General features: G+C 48.8%; 1 protein-coding gene across 3 annotated transcripts in view; it reads right to left on the bottom strand.

The window, feature by feature from the left end:
• The window catches only part of LOC149365404 (uncharacterized), a 220,182-nt gene that overhangs the window by 153,054 nt on the left and 46,331 nt on the right, over window positions 1-20,797 (bottom strand). Inside the window, exon 1 of one of the 3 annotated variants that reach the window (XM_089542274.1) lies at window positions 8,765-8,883. The exons of the other annotated variants lie outside the window; for them this stretch is intronic. The gene's annotated coding sequence lies outside the window, so the exon portion shown is untranslated. Of the gene's footprint in view, window positions 1-8,764; window positions 8,884-20,797 lie in introns of those variants that run through there. 3 annotated transcript variants of the gene reach the window in all.

The raw sequence follows: 20,797 nt of genomic DNA, 5'->3' as shown, positions 1-20,797 counted from the left end.
CGCCCTCAGTGCGCCGTTCGTCATCCATCACGCTCAAAAGCAGCGCGTCGTGCTGGCTAATTCGAAGGCTAGCAAGAGGCCTCGATCGGAGCATGTGTGCGCGTGAGAGAGAGTAGATTATCGGGGTAGATGACAGTGAAAGCGCCGCCAGCAATGTGGCATATGAGCGTGGGATCTTGAGAACGGACGACGGTCTTGCACTAACCCTCCCCTCCTCGTCCCTTTCTCTTTAACACTTGGTCCAACTCGGTCATCATTTTCCCGCCAACGCGTCTTCACCTTCAAAGACTGAAAAGAAACCGGGGGAGACCCAGTTGGCGAGCCAACCCCTTTTTTATTTTTATTTTCTGGAGGCAGGCCAGCAAAGGCCACCACAAGGAAGTCACGCGGTACGATAGAGCATAGAGCACTGTGAATGGTCCAGGAAGAAGTCTGATTCGCACACGCAGCGCTCGTGTATTTGGTGCTCGAGATTTTGAGAAAGCTGAGAATGAAGAAAAGGACAAAAAAAAGAGACGCTCGTCTATTTCAATTAAAGCACATGCAGTCAGTTCTTCCCTTATGACGCTTCTGAATCCGCGGTTCTGGTGCGTATATGTCCTAGCCTTCTCTCGAAGCCGCCATCTTCTTTCCCCATTGGGAAGCACTGTTCTCACCACCTTCCCTATACCTACGTTGTTTACGATACACCCTTTTGAGGCGAAACGCCAATTGACTGATGGGTTTATGGGTTTCTGGGGTTTAACGTCCCAAAGAGGCTCAGCCTATGAGGGACGCCGTAGTGGAGGGCTCCGGAAATTTCGACCACCTGGGGTTCTTTATTATGATAAAATGGTTATCAGGAAATGAGAGGCGCGGTAGCTGTCACTTCTCGGTGTGCACCTCAACTATGCACATCGGGAGGGAACGGAGGAAAGTGGCAGTGAAAGAAGAAAGACGAAGAGGTGCGGTAGTGGAGGTCTCCGGAATAATTTCGACCACCTGGTGACCTTTAACGTCGACTGATGCACTGATATTGCACAGCACATGTGGACATGCTGCCAGGCGAGTTGGTGCTGCATCTTGAGAAAAAAAAAATGGCTGAGGCTTAACTTGGTTAAGCCTGGAGAATGCGAAGCATCATCGTGTCGCGTAATTTGGAGGCGCACAACCACAGCGACGGCGCGAGGTGGGCCCCCGTTTCTCTACTGTCGTGACGTCATCGTGTCACGTGGTGTGACGTCATTTATCACGTGATTTGGAGGCGCATAACCACGGTGAAGAGCTGAAGTGGTAGCTAAAGTAGTATGCTTCGCATAAAAATCAGCGCAAACGACACAAGGGACGTAGGAAAGAACATGCACGACAGCACAGCACACGGGCGCGAAGCGCAAAACCCTCCTTCCTTCCACTACGACGCGGTAGAGATATCCACCGAGAAGCGACAGTTAATGCGCCACTTTCTTTCCTCAAAAACTATTGTTTTTTTTTTTTAATCCCATCTAACCGCTGAAGCATACCTGCAGACCTTATAGTACAAAACACTGCACCATGATGGAAGTCTGGGCGACTCGGTGAGAGCATATCTGGAAATAAAAGCTCGAAAAAGACAAAGAGGAGAATTGTCGTGCATTCGCCTTTTATTTTCCGCCTTTTGAGACGTTCCATCCCACGATGAACAAAACACTGAATTTCTTTTTTCTTTTCTTAGCCAGCTGCATAGAGCGAAATGACTGCACAGATATACGCAGTGAGGGGACCGCTTTGCGCCACAAAGCGCCCAAGGTGTTCAACATCCTCCCTGTTCAGCCTGCTTCATCGGAAGCGTCGCGAACGGTCTACAAAGCTGTGCGCGTCAACAGTACCGCAGACGCGCCGGCGCGAACGGCCAGACCGTAACGATGACGGCAGCGACATGTAGCGGCAGCGACGGCTGAGGCGCCACACGCACCGCGTTGTCGCCGACGTCGTTCTGCATCGCTGCCGAGACGCTCGGTGTACCGTACGCCCGTCTCCACGTCGCTAAGAGAGACAGCTCTCCGCTCCAGCAAGCGCGAAACCGACACACGCCCCTCGCATACATGTATAGTACACAGGCTGACGAAGGCTAGACGATGGCTGGGCTTGGAGGCAGGAAGACAGCGCTGAAGAAGACGCTCTTTCTAGCTTTCTCTCTTCCTGTGTTTGTTCCCTTGCGTCATTCGAATTCATTTCAAAGGTAGCTGAAGGGTACAAACAGGCTGGCAATTATCAGTCTTGGAATGGACTCAATGCTTGCTTGCTTAAGGGTGGAAAGTGAGACTAAAGGAGGAAAAAAATGACGAAAGGGGGAAATGAAGGGTATTAAAGTACACCTGCCTACTCCAAAGGGTAAGAAAGGGTGTAGAAAAAATCCTGATGATGGAAGAAATGAGTATTAAACGCCTGCCTGCTCTGGGAAGTAAGAACTTGGGTATAGAGAAAAAAACAGACAAAGGGAGGTCGAGAAGAGTTAAGACCACGGTGTTAAGACAAAAGGCGGAAGAATAACACCAAGATACACAGGGCACGCTTTTGTGCACAGAAGAAGAATAACAGATTAGAGAGGCACGGAAAACAGTCACGAAGGCCACCACGAAAGCGAGGTTAGCACACAACGAGGAAGGGAAGAACGCGGCAGTGCAACCGGACGCAACTTGCCGGCTCGTTACCTAAAGTAAACCCCCACGAGGGCCGAATCCGTGAAGGGAGCAGTAGTTAACCCGGTTTTTAGGCGCAATGAAAGCTCGGAAGCGACTCCTCACCGCGGAGGCGCGCTTAAGTCGGGACAATTAAAACTTGCCTTGGCGTGCACGTGTAGTGCATTCGCACTGCAGCACCCACACATCTCTTTAAACCACACGGACTAGTTAGGTTGGGTTTTCCTTCCTGCAGCTGAAGCAGCTATAGCATTGTATTTCGCACGCTCTGTATGAGCAAAGGGGGGGGGCACTGGCCACTTCCGGGGGGAGGGGGGCGACACTGGCCACTTCCGGTAATCTTTCTAATCTCTACGAAACTAGGGGATACGTAAATGGTTTCTACTTGGCTTCTTAAGAACGATGTAGGCTACAAAATACTGGGTTTGATATTCTTAGCAGCACTGGCTTTATTCAGGTTATTACGCATTTTTATTTTTGCGCGTATCCGTTAAACCAAGGCTTCAGAACTGGAATTATGTTGTTGTTTTTTTGAAGGAAGGAAAAAATATGTTCATTGCATTAGATCAAGATTTTTAAAACTCGACAATAATTACTGAACGCCCGCGTTTTCCGCTGGGAACAGTAGTGTACCTAGTTCTTTAAAAACAGAAATTCACAGAATTACATTACATCGAGATTCACCACCGGGGACTAACGATCACGCTTGAAAGTGCACACGAATTCAGGTGACAACGAATCCCGAACTTCAACCGCTGGCTCAAGAAGAAGAGGCTCGTACGGAGGATTAGGCAGGCATACGTACGGCAGATCTACAAGAGCTCAAAATTATTAAGGCTTCCCCAAGCTGCAAATCAGCGCTGCACACTGATCACAGTGATCGCGACGGTATACACTGAGAGTGAAGGACAGGATTCTTTTGCCACTGGAGTTGGTAGCCGAGGGTACGTCAGAGATCCATTCACCGCATGTAATCATGTAATCAGCCGTGAGAAAACTTTATCCGCACAAAGTTACCGTCAAAATGTCACAATTCAATTTAGCAACAATAAACCGGTAAACAAGACCTTTTTTCTTTCCTTCACAGCACGAACGAAACCCCATTTGCGGAGACCTTACAGTAACGGCCGATAACAATCACTGTCGAAGGGCACCAGCTAGGACTTACTATTTAATCTTGTATTTTACTTTCCTGCGCTTTGTTTTATGTTTATCTCCTCAGGTATAATCACTCCCACCTCGAACGACCCAGTCTACCGATTGCAAAAAAAAAGAAAGAAAGATAAGACAACGTGAAGATAAGCGCCGGTGAATCGGCTACTGCGTGTCCCACACTGTAGTACACAGACCGGAAAGGTCAGCAACTAGACACAGACGTCGAATTGAGGGCCGCTTATTTTGGACCCGCGACACGCACGATAGGAAGCCCCAGACGAGCGTATCGAATCGACGTGTGCACCGCCTCGCGAGCAATTTTCGCCCCGAAACGTGACGGAAGAGAAACGGTAGAGCCATAAATAAAGCGGGCGACAGCGGCAGGTGTATAACGACGGAAGCACGAAGAAAACGGACGAAAGAAAGAAAGAAAGAAAGAAAGAAAGAAAGAAAGAAAGAAAGAAAGAAAGAAAGAAAGAAGAAAGAAAGAAAGAAAGAAAGAAAGAAAGAAAGAAAGAAAGAAAGAAAGAAAGAAAGAAAGAAAGAAAGAAAGAAAGAAAGAAAGAAAGAAAGAAAGAAAGAAAGAAAGAAAGAAAGAAAGAAAGAAAGAAAGAAAGAAAGAAAGAAAGAAAGAAAGAAAGAAAGAAAGAAAGAAAGAAAGAAGAAAGAAACGTTTACAGCTGCCCATCTTAAACGAGAGACAGAGAAAAGGAAAAAATCTATACGCGACAAAGAGGCGGTCCTAAACGGGAACAGAGGGCGGAGCGAAGCACGAATTGCGAAGGGGTGACCGAGGCCCGTGAGCGTGGCTTCCCGTGTTATGTGTGATTCTCTGTCGCAATAATATCGTGCAGTATAATGCATGCTACGCAGCTGGCGCCGACCAGACTACGAAGGCAACGCGTGGGACCAAAGTTCTTCGCAAAGACCCTCAAACGCAGTCAAATCTAAAGTGAGAGCGACACTGAAATCGATTCGTTATTACCGTCTTATGCTGTATGTCCGTCGGGAAATGTGTCATACGCTTCAGGGGAAATCACCCTGCCTTCGCTATGTCTACTGCTTCATTACAATGATGCTGAAGTTTCAACCGCGTCTGAGCGATATCGATATAAGTCGCGGTCTGGACCGCAGAACAAGGGCCTAAACCGCAGTTAGGTTGACCGTAGTCGGAAGGGACACGAAAACCGCTTCGTTACAGCAGCTACTTCGTTATATCAGAGTCAATATCGCGTTAAATATTTCCACGCCAAGTCTTGCTCCTTCCGTTGTATCCGTTACTTCACCAGAGCCTGTTTCGCTATAACGAGGCTTAACAGGCATACGAAATCAAGTATCGTGTAAACAGCAATGCTAGCGTCAACCAAACTCCAAAGGCACAACACGGGACCAAAGTGCTTTGGCAAGTGCCACAAATGAAGTTAGACAGGCACTAACGTCGCCTTTTACTTTTCCGAGGGAAATTTCATTCACTTCCGTATACACCGTTTCCGCTGTAACAAGGCTTAATTGATTTTGCAACAAAAGGATTCCGCAAACCGGCTCTAGTCTATCGTACCTGTACTGTGATAGCCTCTGTATAGTGACTGTCAAAGCGCCCCTCGTAGCCCTCCCAGCGCTGCACCGTTTCTCGTTTCCTCACAGACAGAGCTCGCGGCGACACCCAAGTGAAGACGACTGCAGGCGCTCCCAGAGGTTGCGCGCACTCGAGCGACAACAATTGCAGAGCTGCGCGGCAGGCGGAAGGTCGCGGGAAGGCCGGCAGGTACTCGCCATTTTCACGCGCTGGGCGAAAGGTGGCGCGAGTGCGCGTTTTGACGCCGCAGTTCGTCTCCAGGGAGCACGAGGAAGTAGAAAGTTGTGTCGCCGCGTTCCACTTATTTTTTTTTCGGTTCCGCATAGAAAACAGAGAAAGGCGAACGGCACAGGAGGTGCTCAAAAGAGGCCCGACGACGGGTCAAACCACCATTATGCGCAGATAATGCCAGAAACCTGTTACAGTCAACCGCCGCAGTCAACCCCGCCACAGTCAACCGCCACAGTCAACAGCTACAGCCAACAGCTACAGTCAACAGCTACAGTCAACAGCCACAGCCAACAGCCACAGCCAACAGCCACAGCCAACAGCCACAGCCAACAGCCACAGTCAACAGCCACAGTCAACCGCCACAGTCAACCGCCACAGTCAACCGCCACAGTCAACCGCCACAGTCAACAACTACAGTCAACAACTACAGTCAACAACTACAGTCAAAAGCTACAGTGAGCCGTTTTAGTGAACAGCTACAGTCAACAGCTACGGTCAACAGCTATAGTCAACAGCTATAGTCAAAAAATATATAGTCAACAGCTATAGTCAACAAATATATAGTTAACAGCTATAGTCAACAAATACATAGTCAACGGCTATAGTCAACAAATATGTAGTCAACAGATATATACAGAGATACACCTATAGAAAACAGATATATAGTGAACAGCTATAGTGAACAAATTCAAAAGCTAGAGTCAGCAGCTACAGTAAATTATAGTTAAGAGTTAGTAGCTACAGTCAATAGCTAGAATTAATAGCTACAGTCAACAGCTAGAGTTAATGGCTACAGTCAATATCTAGAGTTAGCAGCTACAGTCAATAGCCACAGTTAGCAGCCACAGTCAACTGCTAGAGTCAGCAGGTACAGTCACAAGCTGTAGTCACCGGCTGCATTCAATAGCTTCAGTCAGCAGTCGGTCAACTGTCCGTTATTCACGACGACTGAGTCACGGCCGCAATTAATTTCATTTCGAATTCGATGTTAAGCATAAAGGCGAAAGCTGGCAGGGGAAAGGAAAAGCTCAAGATTCTCCGCCCACCATTTGAGCGCAAGGGGGGGGAAACAGTTGTGCCACGTTCACCCCCCCCCCCCCCCCCCTTTTTCACTACACACAGTTGGACTACACATGACGACGTCCTATGGCAGGCATACAGCCTCTGCTAGGCGCTTATACAATTAGTGAGATGCTAGGACCGCACATCGCCACGCAGTATGTCGCTACTCTCCTGGTGGTGCTCTTTCTATATAAGGCTCATATGGAAAGCACACGGAAGATGCGGAATCTAAACGGGCTATGTACGGACAATGCATAAAAAGAAGTCAAAATACATAGGGACCTCGTATGACATTTAAAAACTATGTAGAAACCACACAGAAAGGCTATGAAAACAACGCAGGAAACATGAAAAGTATACGGATTTCACTACAGCTTTCATAAGATACGGACTCTGTTCCCCTTACTCCACATGTGCGACTCACACGGAACGGTCTGTGGAGGAGCGTCGCGCAATACGATCAGCGCTGCCACGTTGCAGTTCGTATTGAACTCGTCTGTATAGAGGTATACGCCAACTGGAACTGCACTCGCTCAGTGACCTTAAGCCCGCACCGTCGTACTATTGTCTCCGTGACTGGGAGAGAATACGCCCCGAGAGATTCGCGATCGCGTCAGCCGCGTAATGGCACTACTCTTTACACGGGGACTGGCTCTCGAGGCGCAGGCGAGTGCAGATAAAATCTCCAAGCCGAGCTCAGCTGGTGCTGCCGCCGCCATGTGCCGCCTACCGCTTTCCGTGGCGGCAAAGGCGCGAGCTGCCCAGCCAGCGTGCTGCGCCGTATCTCGCGAAGATCTGCTCTGATGGCCGAAAAAGATAACTGCTGTCCGGCCGAGCCAGCAAGGTATAGCGACGGAGCCAAAGGAAAGTGAAGGCGCAGGGGGGAAGCTTCGCGTTTCAGCGTCGTCCGTCATGCAGAGTCTACACTGAAAACCCGTTCGGCGGAACGAGTTATTGCGTATATAGGCAAAACGTGCCACGAAAAAAAAAAAAAAAAAAACAAGGTTGAACTATCCGCAGATATTGACGGAACGGTTCCGCGGTGAGAGTAGTGATAGGGTTTTGCTCTGTATTTCCTGAATACTGGGCTCCGTCCAAGTAGTATAAGCGGCGAACAATCACGACTTCAATTTCGGGCAAAAAAGATGTGGTGATAAGAACGCCACTTAGACAGACACGCAAAACGGCAGATCAACGCCTATTTGGTATATTTCCGCAAGTTAGGAAATGGTTAAAAAAACGTGCGGAGGAGCACAGCGACCGACGACAGCAGGACACCTAAACCGCCACTAACCCTGGAACGCTCGCGCTAAATGAGCTACCACACAAGTACGAAAGCTTGTGTCCCTTGCCGATCTCCTCAGTGTTGTATGATTCAGCCCAATCGCATCGTGAAGCCCTATTCCAAGCCAAAATATGACCTCGTATAGTGCCTATAGTATTGGCCCTCGTATTGCACATCGTGAAGCCCTATTTCAAGCCAAAATATGACCTCGTATAGTGCCTCGTATTGGCCCTCGTATTGCACATCGTGAAGCCCTATTCCAAGCCAAAATATTACCTCGTATAGTGCCTCGTATTATTGGCCCTCGTATTGCACCTCGTATTGCACCTCGTATTGCACCTCGTATTGCACCTCGTATTGGAATTTGCATAGGACCTCTTATGCGATGTCGTGCAGGACACAGCGCTGGACGTCGTATACAGCCTCGTGTTTCAGTTTTGGGTAGCGCGCCTTTCATGTCTCGGTGACCTTCTCGCGCTGTACCTAAAACTCTTCGAAGTATAGTTCGGTAGAAACGCAACAGCAATAATTCCTTCCTAGCCGTCTTTGCACTTAGCAAGCGCCACAAAAATAAGACTTCAATTCCTGCACGAAATGTCTGACACATACACGACACATACCCACAGGGGATAAACGTTAACATCATTAGCGCAGCGATCTAATGCCGCGAAACCGCCGCAGTATCAAACAAGAGAGGCACGGGCCACAACATGCCGCCACGACTATGACATTGCGCAAGAAAAAAAGAATGCCTGGAAAACAAAAACGCGCGCTCACTTATAGTCTCCAAAAACTCACGAATCGGCCCGACTGCATGGCCCTTCCTCAACCTCGATCAGAGAACGTCGTGGGTGTGTCACTGTTTCTGCAAACCCGCGCACTAGGCACATACTACGCGTGACAAATATTTCCTGCCCGGACGTTTCGTGCTCGCACTTCACTCAGGGGCGGCAGAAGCGCGTCCGTCACCCGGGGAGAGAACTATGAGAGGAGGGTGAGTCGGGGGTGGCAGCGCGCCAGCAGACTCTCGCCTCCTCCACACTAATCTCTCCCTCTCCACTCGCAAGCACACACAGAGCTTAAGCCCCGCAAAAATCACGAGTGCGCACCTATTCATTAGGGAGACAGTCGGCAGCCAGACACAGACACATTGTGTTGCGCGCCGCGGGGCGGAGCGAGGAAGATATTTATGTGAGCGGAGGCACGAAGAATGCCTTCGCTCGTTCTTCGGTTGCTTTGTCTCTGTTTTGCTTCCTCTCGCGCCCCTACGTTGGACGGCACTCAAAAAAAGAAGCGGTCCCTTTCACCCTGAAGCGTTTTCTAACGACGCCAGCGGGAAGCTAGCATCGCGGGACGAAATTGCGCGAAAACAACCCAGCCGGGACGCGCAGGGGGGGCTTCGGATGAGCTATGGCGCTTAAAACGCTCGCGAGGCGCCTATTACAGCTTAAACGGCGTTGCATCAACCCGAGAGCTCGTGCATGAAAGCTACTTTTCTGCCTGCGTTGCCGCGTGATGACGCACGCGGGCAACAGGTGCCGAAAAAAAAAAAAGTTCCGAAGAGGAAAGACGCTTTTCCTCACTTCGGCGCTGTCTGCTCCAATGAGGTAGTTTATATGATAGAGAGCTCGCGTTCTAATGGTTTGCATCTTTAACGATGGCCAAAGCGTAGACGGGGAATTCGCTAGGACCTAAAGTGCGTACAGGCCGTCGGCGCTTTCCGAAAGGCCCCTCGCAATCCAGCTGTTACTGGCTCGAGAGAGCCTTCGGTACCATTTCAAGGTGTTAGGTCATTAAAAGGCCGCAACAAAACCTGCGGGTTCCCGGTTCGAATCCTAGACCGTCCATACACGAGACGCACGCCGCAGTCCTGCCGTCGGATGAAACTCCAGAAAGTTTGAGTTGTATCCAACTTTAGTATAACCTGTGCCCTGGAATTTAACTTCTTAAGTTAAGAAGAGTTTAAGAAGAACTTCTTAAAGGCCTTGGGGTATAACTGTGTTGTGTGTTGCGTTAATTGGTTTGTTCATACAAGGTTGTGGCCAGGTACTACACCAGGGTGGCCAAATTCTGCTTCTTTTGAGGGAGTGCTTTTTCGGTTCTGGTCACAGAGATCGGGCCACACCCCAGGCCTGGTTATGCAATTCCATCGATCACGCAGTTATTTTTTTTTTTCTACCCGGTGGAGAATTGCGCGCTACCGCAATTCGAACCCCAGTCCTCATGCACGTGAGGCGGATGCTCTACCGGTTCGGTTCAGTTCGGTTCATGGGGTTTAACGTCCCAAAACGACTAAGGCTATGAGAGGCGCCGTAGTGGAGGGCTCCGGAAATTTCGACCACCTGGGGTTCTTTAGCGTGCACTGACATCGCACAGCACACGGGCCTCTATAGAATTTCGCCTCCATCGAATTCAACCGCCGCGGCCGGGATCGAACCCGCGTCTTTCGGGTCAGCAGCCGAGCACCATAACCGCTGAGCCACCGCGGCGGCGGGGATGCTCTACCTCTACGCCATTTGGTTGCTTTGGGTGTTACGGAATCATATGCCAAACGCAAGGTTAATGTATCGGCACTGTGGTAAAGAACTAAAACGTTTTTAACATCTCAAAACTCGTTCAGAAACTTCGCTTCTTTAAAGAACATGAAAACACGGGAAATGTGAACGAAAGCTTGTTCCCCCCAGGAGTAAGCTATAGGGCGCAACGGAATGGGTCAATCACACCTTGGGTATATCTGAACGTTATAGACTAGCGACAACAGAGTTAAATATTTCCAGTCATCCTCAAATACAAACCAATTTCCGCAGAGAGAGAAGATTAGTTAAATGTACTGTACAACCAGCCTATGTTTAAGCAGAGAACATCCATGACAATGCAGGGCTGTCTCGCGTATTGCGTCATGGCTTGAATGCACTTTCAAAAGCCAAACATGGAAAACCTATATGAATCTGCCACATCCTTCAACTACTAAGCCTCCAAGCATCCACGTAATTGGATTACGTCATAGCTGGAGTCCTTTGCGAGATACAGAAAAAAAAAAGGAAACTGCAGAATTCTCATCACGCCGGATGCTTCCACCGGCTTGAAGTTCAGGTCATATGAAAAAGCGAGCTGCTTCCGCGAATGTCCAGAGCGAAACAACTCCATCCTATATGCCCTGTCCATCAACTCAACATACGCCTGACATATATGCAGCTGAAGTAGCAGTTTTTGACGGTCACTTGTTTTATTATTACACCAAGATTGACATTGACCGCGGCATAGGTCCTCCCAAGATACAAGCTGCATCAAGTCGTACGAGGCTATTTCAAGCCTGTTCGCACTATGTACAACGCGCCCGGAAAATCGAGGAAGCCCAGCGCTGCTGGAAACAGTATATATATGATGCATCGCGCTCCTCGGCGCATCGTCCGACGTCAGACGCTTCTTGAGCAACACAGAGAGCAGGCTTGCGCAACCACAGTTGATTACGTTATCAAGACCGCGCCTTGCTCACAAGAGCGCTAACACAGCGTGACTCCCCCCCTCCCCCCCTCTCTGGTCAACCGCATATAACCGCACAAACTCTGCACGTGTCAAAACGAGTCCTCGACTTCTGACGCCTTCGTCTTGATGTTTCTTTCGTGCCCTCTTCACTGCTTCCTGCTTCTTCGAGGAAAAGTATGACGGTAAAAGAAAAAAAAAATCGAGCCTCGCTCGAAACCTGACATGAAGAAAAAATTACGAAAACCTCGGAAGCGCGCGCAGCTAGCGTCTCACTCGTCTTGGTAATTTCCCCTCTTTTCCTCGGAGCGACCAACCACCGGCCGCGGGCATACATGACAAACGCCCATTACGCATGCGCCGCAGGGTGCGACCCCGAGCGGAAGAAACATCAACACCGGCCGCTTCGCACGTGGAGCTCGAGGCATGCGCGCATCCCAGACACCGCATTACCGCGTGTTTAACCAACCCCCTTTTTTGTTATGTTTTGTTTTGCTTTTTTATATGACAGGCCCCTGAACGACGCGTGGCTAGTTAATTATCCTAATTACCCCCTAAAAGGAAGTTAGGGCACCTAATTATAAAAGCAAGAGTGGGGTAAGGGGATGTTCAAAACCGAAAAGTACTTGAGGAAATTGGCAGAAAATTTTCCCTCAAACAACGGTTAGCACATGGCTCAATAAGTCAGCCGTACACGTTTTAAAAACCGCACCAGACAACATAATCATACGCGCACCGCAGCCACAAGTGCTGGGGCAGTGCGTTTCCTGGCAACTCTGATTTTGTTTTCGCCCTTAACGCTAGGCATCCTAAATCGTGTTCTAAGCAGCCTTGGCGACGAGTGGCGGATCCCATGATTTATTCTAATTTAATTTACTTACTACGCTATCGGACATGCTAAAGAAAGACGTAGCAGTTAAATAATTAGTCACAGAAGATCTGAAGCCTTCAAGCAGACCTGTCCTCCCCCCCCCCCCCCCCCCCCTTCCACCTCTAAGGAATTACCTTGTGCCCTTCCTGAAGAAAATTCCTGGCTACGTGCCTGGCCCTGAGGTCAAGTCATTTGAACATTTTAATCTTGTCCTCGAGCCCTTGAGCTCAAAGTTTGGTTTAAGTATTTCTAAACAAATATACGCGTTCTCACAGTGTCATCAGCACTCACGATTCTGAGCGTTTCTTTTAGTAGTCTAAAACAACGTGTGGTCTTGCGCTAGCGGTGTCTGCATAATGCATCTCTGCGCACGTCTGTCTCGAAAACTGATGCGACGCTGTCTGAAGACCCGGGAGCGGAGGCGGACGCTTAAATGCGCGAGAATACGATATCTGACCGCTTTCCCCCTCCCTATTCATCTGACCCTTCTCCACATCATCCTCTCCTTGACCTCCGACTGTCAAGCGGACAGGAACGATCGCAGGACGAGCCGAGACACGGTTCGAGGGAAAGGGCTACGGATGCGCTTCACCGGAAGAAACAAGACGTGAAAGATGCGAGGAATTATTCATACGGGGCGCGCCGAAGGTGCGCGCAGTGTTACGCACCTTGCCCCAGCGGGCTCGCTTGTTCGTTCGTCCGTGTTTTCATTCCATCTTCCTCGCTTCACGCATTCACCTATCAGAATCTTTCTTTTCTTTCGTGGACAGGAATGCTCCGAAACCTCTTCTAGTGCATTAAGGCACGCATACATCCGAATTGACTAACATACCGCATAGTTGTATAAACACGGCTTTCCTTTGCACTGCGACACATCAGAGGAACGAGCCAGGCGAAACGCATAATACTGGTATAGTGCTGGCGAGAGCAGTGAATAGAAGACGAGATGCATCCGCACAGTCCGAATACCTGAGTGTGGTTAGAGGCTGAACAGAACAGACGAGAAGAAAGTCGCAAAGAAGCACAGATGCGAGGAGCAAGGAGACATGTTCGATGTCACCCAGACAGGTCTTCTCCACTAGCAGTGCGCGGGTAGAAGGAACATGAGGCATAAAGAAAATAAAAACAGCAGACGGTTTAGCATGCCTCTACGCGGAATATGATGCGGTAGCACAGTTAGGGTGGGCACTTAAGGTACTTATACGTGTTGTAGAACTTTGGCTTAAAGACATTAACCATAAATGCCTTCCACCAAAAGGTCTTTACCATAAGACCTTTACCTTACAGGCCTTCGGGTAAGGGCATGCCAGGTGTGTCCACAACCCGACGGGCAGTTGAGCCGTCTGCCACAAAGCAGGCTTCAGGGACGTATACGCACGTACTGAACGTACAGCTCCCGTGAAAAGTATGCGGCCCAAGGGGTTTGTTGTGAGCTCTTTAGCGTAGCTCTCTAGCACATCAAGGAGTACAAAGCTCAGGAGAGATTACGGTCCCTGAGGACACATAACGAGGCATACAGCAGGCCTCACAAGCAAACCCTTTCGAGGGCAGGTGTACGTATGCTCGAAATCGGAAAATGCGCCTAGTAGTGCGACTGCACTTAAAGGAAGAAATGAACATCGAGGTGCCGATTGGCATACTGCAGTGACTATCAGTACCACAGCATAACTAACAGATTTAAAAGCACAGCATTTTCACTAACCCATCCAGCAGGTCAAGAACTGTTCCACGGCGAAGTCCAGCATTCGGACAAAGCGTTTGAAAATCCGCCGTGCCTTTCAGGTTCACTGAATAGTCGCCAGAGAAATATTTCGCTGAGGGGAGAAAACGCGCCAGTGCCAGAACCGTGGGCGTTGTTAAAGTTCAGACGGCCACTCACGTGACCCTATAGGCTTTCCCGCCGCATACGAGCGGCTATTTTTCGGGTGTGCGTTGGAGCTGCCTCTCTCGCAAAGCGCAGTCGCTTCTTCCAACGGCTCGACCGGCCGTTCGACCACTCGAAATAGCAGAGGGACGGAACCAGGTGTGGCGGGCGCGCGGTTCGGCTCGGACCCGTTGCCTAAAAGAAAGCACGCCTCGTTTGCTAATTGGAGGTCTAAAAACAGCCACTTGAGCCGGCATTCAAATTTAGGTGATTAGCTGATGCTCTGCAAGTCGGCTGCAGTGAACACGGGCGGTGTGATGCTAGCTTACATATCTTGTTAATTATTATTCAGGTTCTTATCATGAATTCAAATACCAAGAAGACTGTAAAATGTTTTAAATAAGAGATAAAATAATAGGCAGTAAAGCAATACATCCCACTCCAAGAAAAAAAACGAAACAAACGTCAACAAGAAATTTGGAACAGTAAATGCAATAAAATTACAATTACTAGTGGGCAGTATTCTGCGCCTAAAATTGCACTGGAAACGCGAACAGTATCCAAAAGAACATCACGTGACTTCGGGAGATTCTCTGTGAGCGATAAACAGTGGTTGACGAGCGAAGATCTAGGAAACATTTTCAGCCGAGGACAAGAAGGCGCACAAGAAAGGAAAACGGAATTGGTTGGAGTAAAAAGAGGAAAAAATGGCAGAGGAGGAAATACAGGGACCATCTTTGAAGGTAGTTCCGCTGGGATACCTATAAGGGAAACTCAACAACCGAACGCAAGCCTTTGCCATTTCTTTTTTTTTTTTTTGCTTCCCAAGGAAAACTTCGCCGACGGGAGAATCAGCAATGCGAAAGTTGGGCACACGTGAGGCTCAGTGTTTGCTGCGGGGAACATGTGTCTACGTGATCCCGAGCTGCGGGGAACATGTGAGCTACGTGGACCTGATCATTCTCGAAACTGATCCTTCCCTCGTAGAATGGTCTCTATGGGAATGTGAGTCAGCGCGCTCTACAGAGCTATCGCTGTCCCTTTTTCGATCCGGCGGACAGCGGAATTGTAGAATTTTCCTCCCAAACAGTTAGCCACAGATAGGAGCCGACGAGACCACTCAATAGGGCCCACTGCATGCCTTCGTGAGCTATTCATTGTAAGGGCTGCCTTTCCTTCTACATCAGGGGAGCATTTTATTTGTTTCTGGAGCAATACCACAGTTGCGGCAGCGGCGTCTGCAGGCTCGACGGACAAGCTCACGCGTTCCCAAGCGGGTGCTCCAGGAAATGACCGTGAAAGACAGTTGGCGGGCGAGGAGGCACAACGAACGGCAAAACGAAGGCAATTACGGGCACACACGCTTCCGACTCCGCACTCGCGGCTGCAGCGGACACAACAGGCCGTCCTAATCCGCCCACATTAAATCACTCGAGCGAGCTGGCGCGAGCGTACCGCGCGCGCGCGATTGTAAGCCCGATGCAACAATTTCACTAACGGATGAGACGTAAACACCTAACAGATGCTTAGACGCAACTCCTCCGCTGAGCGGCGCGCAATCGCCAGACGGATCCGCAATCCGACCACCCGAATACTTAAGTTACATCGCTGTTTCGCAGACAGCGGCTTTTTGTTAACGCTAATGCAGTTAACCCCGCTGAAAGTTCCTGCACTGCAATTGCATCGTAAAAAGTGCCGGGACATAGGGGCGTATGAAAAGCACGAGCAGCTCTCAGAGGACGCGCATTCCCAGCTATGCGAACTCGAGTACGAGCAGCGCAGAACAGACCAATGCGGAGCAGAGTTGGAGGAAGACGGCCCCGGTGAATATGAGCTTCAACCTGATCTCACGACGCACGGGACACAAGGTACTGCTTGGTGGTGACGGGTGGTGCCAGTGACGGCTGCGTGGCAAGGGAACGCAACCCTCTGAGGTATACGATATACGACGCCGGCCACGAGCTGTTTTTACTCGCAGTGGCGGCGTCCAGTGTATAGATGCCAAGTACTGGCGGAACCTCCTCGCGAAGTTAGTTCTCCCAGGGTGCCTTGGCTCTCAACCAACAGCGGAGGACAGTTGCCTTTAGTATCATCATCACCATCAGCGTGATTACACCCACTGCAGGGCAAAGGCCTCTCCCGTGTCTCTCCAATTCACCCTGTCTTTTGACCGCTGCGGCAACCCTATCCCCCAAACTTAATCTCCTCCGCCCACCTAACTTTCTGCCGCCCTCTTCTACGCTTCCCTCCCCTTGGAATCCACTCCGTTACCCTTAAGGACGAGCGGTTATCTTGCCTTCGCATTACATGCCCTGCCCAGGCCTATTTCTTCCTCTTGATTGCGACTAGGATGTCATAAACGAGGTTTTGATCCCTGACCCACTCTGCCCTTTTCCAGTCTCTAAACGTTTCAACAACCATTTTCCCTATCGCAGCTCGCTGTGTTGTCCCTTTTTGTCAGCCTCCACGTTTCTGTCCCATAGGTGAGTACCGTTACACCTCGTTTTAAACGTTCTGTGCTCACTCATTGCACATGTGATCCCGTCTGCCACGCCCACAACCTCCACGTTAGCTTGCGTTTGGTATTGCCTTGATCCTTGAAATCATTCTCGGTCATCGTTATCTCCGTCTCGTTGCGCGCCCCGGTCGGAATCGGACGATGATAAGGCGCTAGGGCGCGGCAAAAAGTTGTCTGTTCTAGCTGATTTTTCGCTCAGGTCAAGCTCTCTTCGAACGAATCCAAATTAAGTCAATAAACTGGAAGAACTGGAGTTGCAAGTCATGCGAAAACCGCTGTTTAGGTGGCGGCTCAAGAGGTTTAAGTCAGCCAGCGATGGTATACCTATAGGCGGTGAGCCTCAGGCAGGTTCTGCCGAAAGATCCAATGAAGCGCGTATCTGAAAACCTGCATACTTTCGACGAAAACCACACGCAAAATAACCTGTGATGCAAGGTTCACGCATCTAGTCCGTAATCACGAAGTCCGAACACATACTATGCATGTGATGGTGGTGACGGAACAGCGCCGACAACGCGATCAAACTTCCCTAATAGCGAACTACAACACATGGTGAGAAATGTATAACGTAAAAACAAATAAAAGCCCCAAAGCGCGGGCGCACCATGTATGACAGCATTAAGACAATAAAAAAAAGTCGACAGCGCAGTGCCAATTTAATTAATGATTTAGGGGAAATGAAAGCCATCGCATCGCTGAAGGCGCCTCCAACGCAACGAGGATGGGGGTGGGATCTGGAGGGAGCCACCGTCGCCCGTTGCATCCGAAGAGATGCGGTACACGAGTGCTTGAGCACACAGGAGACGGCCACGCGGCCGGGAAAAACCGCGCGCCAGCCGGCTCTATCGTGCCGCCCGCTCCTTGATCACTTCGCAGTCCATTAGCATCGAACGGGCCCCGGACGGCGGCGCCGAACGGACAGCTGCCCAGCGCCATGTCAGGGCGAGAGTGCCGTCTCGGATTTGTGGCGACGGTCACAGGTGGCGGCGGCGCGACGACCGAAATCGGACGAGCCGACAGCCGAGGTGTTTCGGTGCGCTGATGGGTGTCCCCGCTAAGAGAGAATGTCACGTAACGAGGCGGCGAGGTAGAAGGGCACGAGGAAACAACATCGACGAAGTGCTTTGTGGAGCGGGCCTCGTACCGTGGAGTCTGCCACCTAACTTACGGACTGATTTAACTTGCTAACAAGCTGACTGAGTAACTAACCTAATGAACAGCTAACTACTGCCTTACTACAGTCGGATACAACCCAAGAACGAAGAGGCAGATTCCTCTAAAAAAAGCCCTCCGGTCAACGGCGACGACCGATATTCACGATGCCGCGGTTAATCAGATTAAGACTATAAGATCAGCCACCCCCTGTGAAGTCTCGCTAGTAGGTCCAAAGGGATTAACCATGACGTCATGAAATCGGGCAGCGCCATTGGCTGTAGGGCCTCCTTCGAAGGGCATTTGCCGCCTCGTTATTGAATTGGATCTTACTATAACCGATTGACAGATCAACTGTCACGCTCGCTCCTGAACTATCACGCTCGCTCCTGAACTCCCGAGATAAATTCAAGCAACGCACTCGAAAAGCAGGCAACTCGCATGATGGCTCTTACGCCTCGGATAATTCCGCCGATTCAACACCTGAACTCACCCCGTCATAGCTACGAATCTTATCATTGAATGCTCGTAGCCTTTTTAACAAAGTAACCGAGTTAGAATATGTATTAATGACAGAAAGTCCACACGTGCTCGTCGTAACCGAAACATGGCTAAACAACGGTGTGCCTAGTCACTGTATAGTGCCCCCAAACTACCAGATGTTCAGATGGGACAGGGATACTCGTGGTGGGGGTGTTGCAATCATTGTCAAAAGATCTATAGATGCAGTAATGGTCGAGTGCACTTTGCCTGAAACAGTTTGGTGCAAAATTACTTATGCGAGTGTTGCTTACCTTGTTGGCGCAGTGTATAGGCCGCCTGCCACTTCACCAGAGTTTTTGGATGACCTTAATATGTTCTTATGCACTCACTTGAACCGTACCACCAGACTAATAATGACCGGAGATTTTAATTTGCCTAGCATTAACTGGGACAGACTCCTACCTGGGAACGCTGAAATTTCTAGTTCCGAAGCACTGCTGCAAATAATGTTTTCGCACAATCTTAAACAAATCGTGGAAGAAGACACGAGGGTAACACTCGAATCCCGGTCACTTTTGGACTTGGTGTTTCTTTCGGGCAGAGTGGGTGAATGTACTGTGTCTGTTAAAGACGGGATATCTGACCATAGAATGGTTTCTGTGCACATTCCGATCAGAGCAAACACTCGTGGCCAACCCTTTGTATCTGTGCAATTTAAGGCTTATAGGCAGGCAGACGACACATCCATTCAAGATTTTTTAGAAATGTCATATAATGAATTCGAACATGCCTGCGATTGTGAACCAGTTGAAGACCTATGGCTACGTTTCAAGAATATCATAAAACATTGCGTTGACAGATTCATTCCAACTCGAGAAAAGAAAATAAAACCCCGTAACCCTTGGATTAATCGACCTATTATACACATTAAGCGCAAGATAAAGAGGCTGCGCAGGAGAAAAGACAGCTCAGCTGAGGTATCGAAATTGCGAAGGAGTTTAAAAACGGCTCTGGTGGAATCAAAAGAGCATTTTTTTAATAAAAAATTAAGTAGCTTCGTTAAAACGGCACCTCGGAAGTTTTGGCTTTACCTTAGTGGCAATAAAGAAGAAATCAATAGAATTCAAATTGGTGAGAACATAGTAACAGAAAAAATAAAAATAGCAGATCATTTCAATAACTTTTTCCAGTCTGTATTTTCTAAACCAAGCAATGATGACTGTGACGCGTACCCGCCTTCCTCCCTTTCATGTTCGATGGAAGACCTGGTCGTGACTCAGGCCGGCGTGTTTAATCAATTGTTACTTTTGGATTCTAAAAAGGCTAGCGGGCCGGATGGGATTCCAACCCAGTTTTTAAAGCGATACGCTGAGTGGATATCATTTTTCTTGACGATAATCTTTACAAAGTCCCTACACACTAACTCCTTGCCACAAGATTGGCGGTGCGCAGTCGTAACACCTGTTTTTAAAAACGGCGACCGACTACTCGCAAATAATTATCGCCCAATTTCCCTGACAAGTATCAGCTGTAAACTATTGGAACATATCATAAGTAAACATATACTAACTTTCCTCGAGGATAACGCGTTCTTTTATCAGCATCAGCACGGGTTCCGAAGAGGGCTATCTACCATAACACAGCTTATAGAAACGATACATGATTTTAGTTCAGCCATAGATGCCCAAGAGCAAATAGATGTCATTTGCGTAGATTTTGCAAAAGCATTTGACAAGGTTCCACACAGTAAATTACTTTTCAAGTTACACAAAGCAGGAATTAGCGAAACCATTCTTAAGTGGATTAAAGCCTATTTGAACAATCGCAGGCAGGTTGTGCATGTGGATGATTGTTTTTCTTCTACATTAGAAGTATTTTCTGGCGTTCCTCAAGGGTCGGTTTTAGCTCCATTACTGTTCCTAATTTATATTAATGATATTAACGAGGTTACCGAGTCTCCCGTAGAATTGAAGCTTTTTGCAGACGACTGTTTAATTTATTCTCGAATAACACAAGCTGCCGACCAAATTAGAATAAACCGTGTCCTTCATTCCTTGCATCTTTGGTGCGAAAAATGGGGCATGGAAATTAATTACACAAAATCAACTTTTACGCATATAACTAATAAGAAGACTGTGCAGTTATTTTCTTATAATGTTGGAAAAAATAATCTCAAAAATGTTGATACCTTCAAGTATTTAGGCGTCACAATTGCACATAATCTGCAGTGGCATAAACATATTAATAACGTGTGCTCGACAGCTTCCCAAAAACTTTACTTTCTGAGGAAGAAATTGGAACATGCAACAAAAGATGTCAAACTGATAGCTTACAAAACATTCATCCGCCCATCCTTGGAGTACGCTTGTGTCGTCTGGAGCCCGCACCAAAAAGTTCTAAAAGATAAACTGGAACGAATTCAAAGAATGGCTGCTCGGTTTATTTCGTCAAGATACAGAA

This window comes from Amblyomma mixtum, chromosome 1, assembly GCF_055824585.1.
Source record: "Amblyomma mixtum isolate Tamu chromosome 1, ASM5582458v1, whole genome shotgun sequence".
NCBI lineage: Eukaryota > Metazoa > Arthropoda > Arachnida > Ixodida > Ixodidae > Amblyomma > Amblyomma mixtum.
Note: the sequence above shows the minus strand (reverse complement) of the source record. Positions and strands in the feature narration are given on the sequence as shown.